At 43.9% G+C, this 6808-nt stretch overlaps 2 protein-coding genes across 4 annotated transcripts in view; both read right to left on the bottom strand.

The window, feature by feature from the left end:
* Positions 1–6808, bottom strand: part of LOC144986832 (NACHT, LRR and PYD domains-containing protein 12-like) — a 457161-nt gene that overhangs the window by 183946 nt on the left and 266407 nt on the right. The window lies entirely within an intron of this gene.
* Positions 1–6808, bottom strand: part of LOC144986638 (uncharacterized) — a 337370-nt gene that overhangs the window by 121065 nt on the left and 209497 nt on the right. The window lies entirely within an intron of this gene.

Genomic DNA, 6808 nt, shown 5'->3' with positions numbered 1-6808 from the left:
AAGGATGCAGAGGAGCCAAGGTGAGGAGGTTCTTCCTTTATTCAAGAACTTTGACACCACTATTGCTTCACGCAGGGCCACACAGCGCTTGGCACCTCCGTCACACTCCTCATTTCACTACCTATGGTGCTCCCACAGGCCACGCCCATTGGGCGTTGCTCTCCATTAGCTTCCGGGTGGCACCACAGGTAGTCATTTTAAACATAAAATACATAAATGCACAAATAATGAAACACAGTGTGGCCCCCCTCGTCATCTGACGGTGCCACACCGTCACACCATCCCCCTCCTCCGGGGGATTGACGATGTGCGGCAATCCATTCCAGCCATCTGCCACAGTGCAGGCAGCACGCCGATCCACCAGACAGTTCAGCAGGCGCCCCTCGTCCAAAGTAGAGGCCCTGCAGTCCATTGGCCAGGCATCAGCGGGTCCTTCCTCTGGCTCGTGCTCCTCCACCCACGTCCCGACGCCGGATGGATGCACGGGCTGCAGCTGCTCCATGACGGGACCCCTCCGATCTGCTCCTTGGTGCGCCGCTCTGGTCGGTCCCAGCCCCAGCAAAGGCCCTTCCATTGGCCACACGCCCCCGCGTGTCTCTAAGGATGGCACCTTAGCCGATCGGAGCCACCGACAGCAAGTTCCTGGCGAGATGTTACGCCTCTCCCGGAGCACCCCGTGGACAACCCGGTAGACGTGGGTCCGCCCCCTGTCCATCTCCGCGCAGGCCTTCAACGCCTGCGTAGGCGGCAGTGGAACCAGGCAGTGTGCCCATCCCGCCTCCGGCCATCTCCGTGCTCCGGCGGTCTGCCCTTGCTGTCCGCAAGGTCCGCCGCTCGTCATGGGCGCTGAGTTGGACGCCGTAGGTCTTTCAGGGCCCCTGGCCAGGCCTGATGCACCGCCGAGGCCACCCGGATCCACCCCCTCTTCCTTTGAGGATTGACTTCCTGGAATGGAGCTGTGCCTGCAGATCTTCCTCCCCACCTCTGCGTCCTCACCTTTTTGTGGTCTCCTCTGCGATCCCACTTCTGACACCATAATGTGACGGAGTCCCGTCGGAAAAGGATGCAGAGGAGCCAAGGTGAGGAGGTTCTTTCTTTATTCAAGAACTTTGACACCTCGCCATCTGACGGTGCCACACCATCACAGAGAAAATAGGAATCAATGCGCTTTTGTCCTGCTTACATGGTCACATGTCATATCCGATCTGTGCTATCGGAATTGGGTCACTTGAACCATGCAGTGTAAATGCAGCCTAAAATTACAGGCCGAGGTGGACTAGGAACTGAACCAAGACCAGCTGTGTGACACAGAGAGCTTCTCACAGATCTGACTTTGTTAATAAAAAATAATAAAAAAACCTATCACAATTGTCATTTGAATGGATGGGGACGGCAGGTGGACTGGTCATCACAGCATCACTAATGGTGTTGAATAGAAACACTTTAGGATTACCTCTGCTTTTAGAAATGAGATTAGTGAAGTAAGCAGCCCTCGCACCTCTAACAGCGTTGTTAAAAGAAACTAAAAGATCCTTCAGATGAAGTAAATGAACATGTAAATGAGTTCTTTTCCATAACTGTTTGATTTTCTTCAAGATCGTTTTAGACGCTGAATGCTGTCATTTATCCAAGGGGAAACCTTAGTGACAGGGTCCAGTCTAGTTTTAATGGGACAGACTCCATCTAAAATAGAAAGACAGTAACTATTAAAAGTGCACAATAACGAATTAACATCTGTGCACGGAAAGAGAACCAGATTAAAAGTGTTAGAAAAGGTCTCAAGAGTTAAACATGTGAGAGCTAAATTGTCTATGTGCAGGCAAGAGTGACACAGAGAAAGAAAAGAAAGAAAAAAAAACAATGTTGGTCATAAATGAAAATCCCCTCAGAAAAAATAGTCAAAATCCACACCTAATGTAAAAACAAGGTTGAGTGTTCCACCTTTAACATGTGTGGACCCAGACACATGCTGAATAGAATTAAAAGAGTCCATGAGACTGAAACCTCTGGCAAAGAGGTCAGAGTCATCATTAATGTGTATGTTAAAGTCACCAACCATGATCAGGTTAGACAGCTTCATAGTGGAAGATAAAAGTCACACAAACACACACCATAAATAACAATAAAGTAATAGTTCATAAAATAGAAGTTCATATCAGACAGATTTGTTAAACAGCCGTACCGAACCAAAACCTTTGGAACTGAGCCCTATGAGACTCTGAATGGAACCGAATTGAGATTTTAGCGTATCGTTACACCCCTAGACATAAATCTGATGGAGAAATCAATAGAATCTGCAGTTTGGATCAGTTTCTATTGAAAAAGGCTGCATAAATATGACAGACAGCTTTCAGGTTCAGATTCTGAAAAACAGCAAAAACATGATCTGATGGAGGCTCTCATTTATCCTCATTATTCTTCCAAACAGCCCAATCAAGTTGGCCCAAAGGCACATTGGCAGAGCAACATGTTGTCTATGAAGAACCTACTCAGCTGTGCTACAAATAACAACAAACATCCAAACCACAACGCTAAACAATCAAGACCAACACAACTGTCAACATCCAGAATCCAGCAAATATCCCAAACAGAACATTACTACCCACAATGCACCTGCACAGGTCCTGCAGCAGACAGGGTCTTTCCAATAACTTTATTAGTCTCATCTTTTTAAAACTGGAAAGATTTTTCTTCAACATTTAAAACAGAAAACAGGAAATGAAAATATTTGACAATCCAGTTGATGAGAAGCTGCAGAAAGACTGAAATCCATCAGATTGTAAAAACGTAGAGTTGGTCCTTTGATGATGATGATGTGATGAAGATCAGACGCTGATGTCACTGATGTTCTGGCTGTTGATGGGCTGGATGTGGGTCCTGGTGGTGCTGAAGAATGAAAGATCCTTCTACCTGCAGTCATTCCTGAAGGAAGCTGATTGCAGCTGTTCTCTCCTGACAGATGGAATGATGGGAAATGAAGTTCATGTTGAAGTGTGGTCCAAGCAGAACAGAAAGGTCTCACCTCAAAGTCAGGACTTGGATCAGCTGCTGTTCTCTGGGAGCGTGCACGTGCTGCTGCATGTGCTTCTGTCATGGCGTTCTGGATGAGCTGCTGAGGTCTGTTTGCATCAAGACTCTCAGCTGCTTTAGTCAAACTGCTGAGCGATGGAACAATGGAGCCGTTTCTGAAGGAAGAGGATCAAACATGATGCTCTGCATCCGTTTGCTTCAGGAAGTGGAGGTTTTTTAGAGTCTCCAGACTGTTTCTGAACGGCCAAAGAAAAGCAGCTGATGTGGTTCTGTCTCCTACCAGCAGGGAGCGCTCTCAGCCGGACAGAACAGATCCTCAATGCTGCTCTGAGAAGGACTCTTCTGTTCCAGAAGCAGAGACTGTTCACATCCAGGAGAATCTGGACTCCAATGAATCCCAGAGAATCTCCTCTCTGCTGTTTGGCCACTTTGACCAGCAGAGGGCAGCAGAACTTTCAGCAACTCTGGATCTGATCCCACAAAAACAATCCATGGATGATCAGATTTCAGAAGATTTGAAGGATCAAAGACAAAGATGTTCTGAAGAGAAGATGTGAGAAGAAAGTCCAGAATGAATCCACTCTGACTTCTCCTCATGTCTCTGAAGCTTGTGTCTTCATGTCTTCACCTCAGAGTTTCTTCTGGATTCCATGTGGATCAATAATATTGATCATGTTCTGTTGTCATTTTCCATCAGAACTTCAGGCTTTTCTCTGCTGATGATCTCTGAACTGAACTTCTTGGAGGAATTCCTGAATCTGGGATTTGGAGCAAACAGTCAGAACAAAGGAGGTTTCCATTTCTTCTAAGCTCTGCCAGAAGAAAAGAGCTGAAGCTTGAAGCTGAAGCAGCATTTGCTCAGAGAATCTGTCCTCCAGACCAACAAGTCCCACCACAGCCTTGAAGACGTTTCTAGAAGCAGCAGCAGACTGTGTTCCCATGACGATGCTGAAGTCAGCTGCTGCTCTGCAGGAGAAAGTCTGCAGCTCCTCAGTCAGGAAGCTCTTTCAAGCTCGTGCACATCTGTCAGTGCAGCAGCAGAAAGCCTGTTTCCCTGCAGGAAGTCTGAGACTTTTCAAAGTAAGAGCCTCATGTTGGCAGAGATGGGTTGGATTCTTTGATGCTCCAGTGTCTTTTGGATTCAGGATGAGTTCATGCAGATCTAGAAATCCCACCTTGATGATCATCCTTGAGGAATTTCAAAATAAAAGACTTACAAACACCACCATCACTGCTGGATGATAAATACATGTACTCTTTATTTTCTGTCAATAAATCATATTTATCAATAAATCCTTGATTGTAAATGATGGATCTAAAGTTGAAAAGAAGTCAAAGTGCTGACTCAGCACAGATCAAAGGAGACACAGATGATTTCCTGGAATGAAGAAAACATCAAACATCATGATGTGATCTGGAACTGAGCTGTTCTTCAGAAGATCCTCCCAAACATGGAAACTGTTGCTGCAACACGTGAAGGTTTGGTTCTGTTGCTAGTGAGATCTGATGGATCAGAACCAGACTTCTGTCAGCTGGAACTGGGGCTTCTTCCAGACCATGTGACCTCATGGACAAGGCGTCTGAGTCCAGATCAGAAGATTGAGGGTTCAAGTCCCTTCATGGTTGGATTTAGATAATGTTCTTTACCAGAGAACTTGGAATTTAGCAGTCAGGGGGAGAGAGGAACTTCCTGACAGGAAACATAGTCAATTATCTGACATCCAGGATTCATTTCTTTCTTTGTTGTCCTTTCAGACTCACTGGAATCCAGCTGCTATGGTAGAGTGTCCTTGTTGAAGCTTCATGTCTTGTTTGTCTCTTTCATGTCTGTTGATCTCTATGGTTTTCTCTGTGTGGTCAGAAGGTGACAATAAAGGAAACATCCAGTTTCTGCACACGTTACTTTTAGGCTAATGCTAAGTAAACAGAGAAAACATCTCTGGTCTGATTGGACCAAAGCATGTCAGTGAAGTCCACAGTGGTTCCTGCTGTGAAGATCTGTTTCTCTGTTTGTGGATGAAGAGAACAAACGTAGCACTTCTGCTGTTCCCGGGGAGTATTCCAGGAAGCATGTTTAAAATAGTGTGAAGAAACTGGATTCTCTAGAAAGGACTGTATTGTATTAGTTCGTAACCCCGTCAGTTTCTTGCACACAGAAATAATGAATAATGACTTAGAGACAGTAACTTATCTTTTTTAGGTTTACTCCGCACAAAGACCACAGATTCGTACGCAGGGTTGCAGACAGATGAACATGGTGCATTCAAAGTCCGAACAAAGGAGTTCAGAAAAAGGCCTGGCATATATACCTTGTATTTGCATATTCAGAACCACAGACTGTTGCAGGCTAGATGTTCGAAGGTCAGAGCACCTAAAGTGTCAGATCTCACAGACATTTGCCAGAACGCATACACCAGAACACACAAAGATGAAAAGGGAGGATGTTAAAGGAATGTTTGCGAGACAATAGTCTTGGTTGTGCTCTGTCTGGAGTGTAATATAATTTTGAGATGATAATACATAGTGAATCGAGGTTAAGCCATTAATGTGATAAAAGGTAAAAGTTAGTTTAATAAAATGTAAGAAGGAGTTTCTAACTATTCTGTTTCTAATCATTCCTTACAAATAGCCTGACTTTAATCCTGAACTCTGGCTGAAATCCGCCTGAACTTGCTTACTCTGGGTATGTCGGTTCCAAATGACAGGATATGAGTTGGCGTAATTACGCTCGACTTGTTAACCCTGGGTTATTCCACGTGCACAGCAGGTACATAAAGACATTCTCAATAGATCGCCGATTTCTGGAATCACCATGGAAACACGTGGGGGAAAAAAAGAGAGCGCGACACTTGAGACGGAGTCTGAGATTTTAATCACAGCGTATGAAGATTATATGTCCATCAAAAAAATGACACGGCTGCATGATCAAAAAAAACAGTTTCTGCTTGGAGACAAATAACAGACGAAGTAAAGGCACCAGTTTCTGATCTTGTTTCCATTTCCCTTGTAAACTTAAATGAATTACTTCTATTGGTAACAAATAATTTAGTTAAATTTATTCAAACTCAATAATTGTTTATACAACTCAAATTTACGTATTTATCTAACTAAATGTCACATTACTCCAGTAATCCTTTTTCCATTTCAATTACTTAAATTTCTTGAACCTACATATGTCTAAGTTTGAGCCGGCACATATGCTCATTTTTATAACAATAAAAAGGACGGATAAAAATGCATGGAAGACTCACAGACTCACACCTCCTCCATCAGACTGCAGCTTGTTTCTGAATAGAAAAAGCATTTTAGTTATTTTCAATCATCAAAGCAACCTATAAGTGAAATGTTGAAATAGCTTCAACTCCACCAAGTATTCCCCAACATCTTTGTCCAGTTGTGTCAAACTATCTTCTTCTCTGTTGGGTTCAGCTGTCTCAGAGATTAGTAGTCATCCTAAAACCTTCATCTATCTGATCACAGATGGATCCGTCCTTCTGGAACCTTATCAGACATATCAGGAACCTTCACTAAGCCTCATCCTATGTTCATCTTTACTCTCCATGAAGTGACTGCAGCAGGAATTGTGAGACCAAACTGTTAACTTAGCAGTCTGTGATCTGCTAAGTAAAAACACGTGTGAATGAATCAGATCAGGTTATCTATAACTGAGGTTATTATTAAACTCTGACAGTCCACTTGAATCTGAATGTGAGATTTTACTTCCATGACATTTTTGGATCAAAACATCAAACCTTCATTGCTGCCTCCAGAAAAACCA

Source organism: Oryzias latipes, chromosome 2, assembly GCF_053564925.1.
Source record: "Oryzias latipes strain Hd-rR chromosome 2, Olatipes_Hd-rR_3.1".
NCBI classification, from domain to species: domain Eukaryota; kingdom Metazoa; phylum Chordata; class Actinopteri; order Beloniformes; family Adrianichthyidae; genus Oryzias; species Oryzias latipes.
The sequence above is the reverse complement of the archived record's forward strand: the minus strand, read 5'-3'. Positions and strand labels throughout refer to the sequence as shown.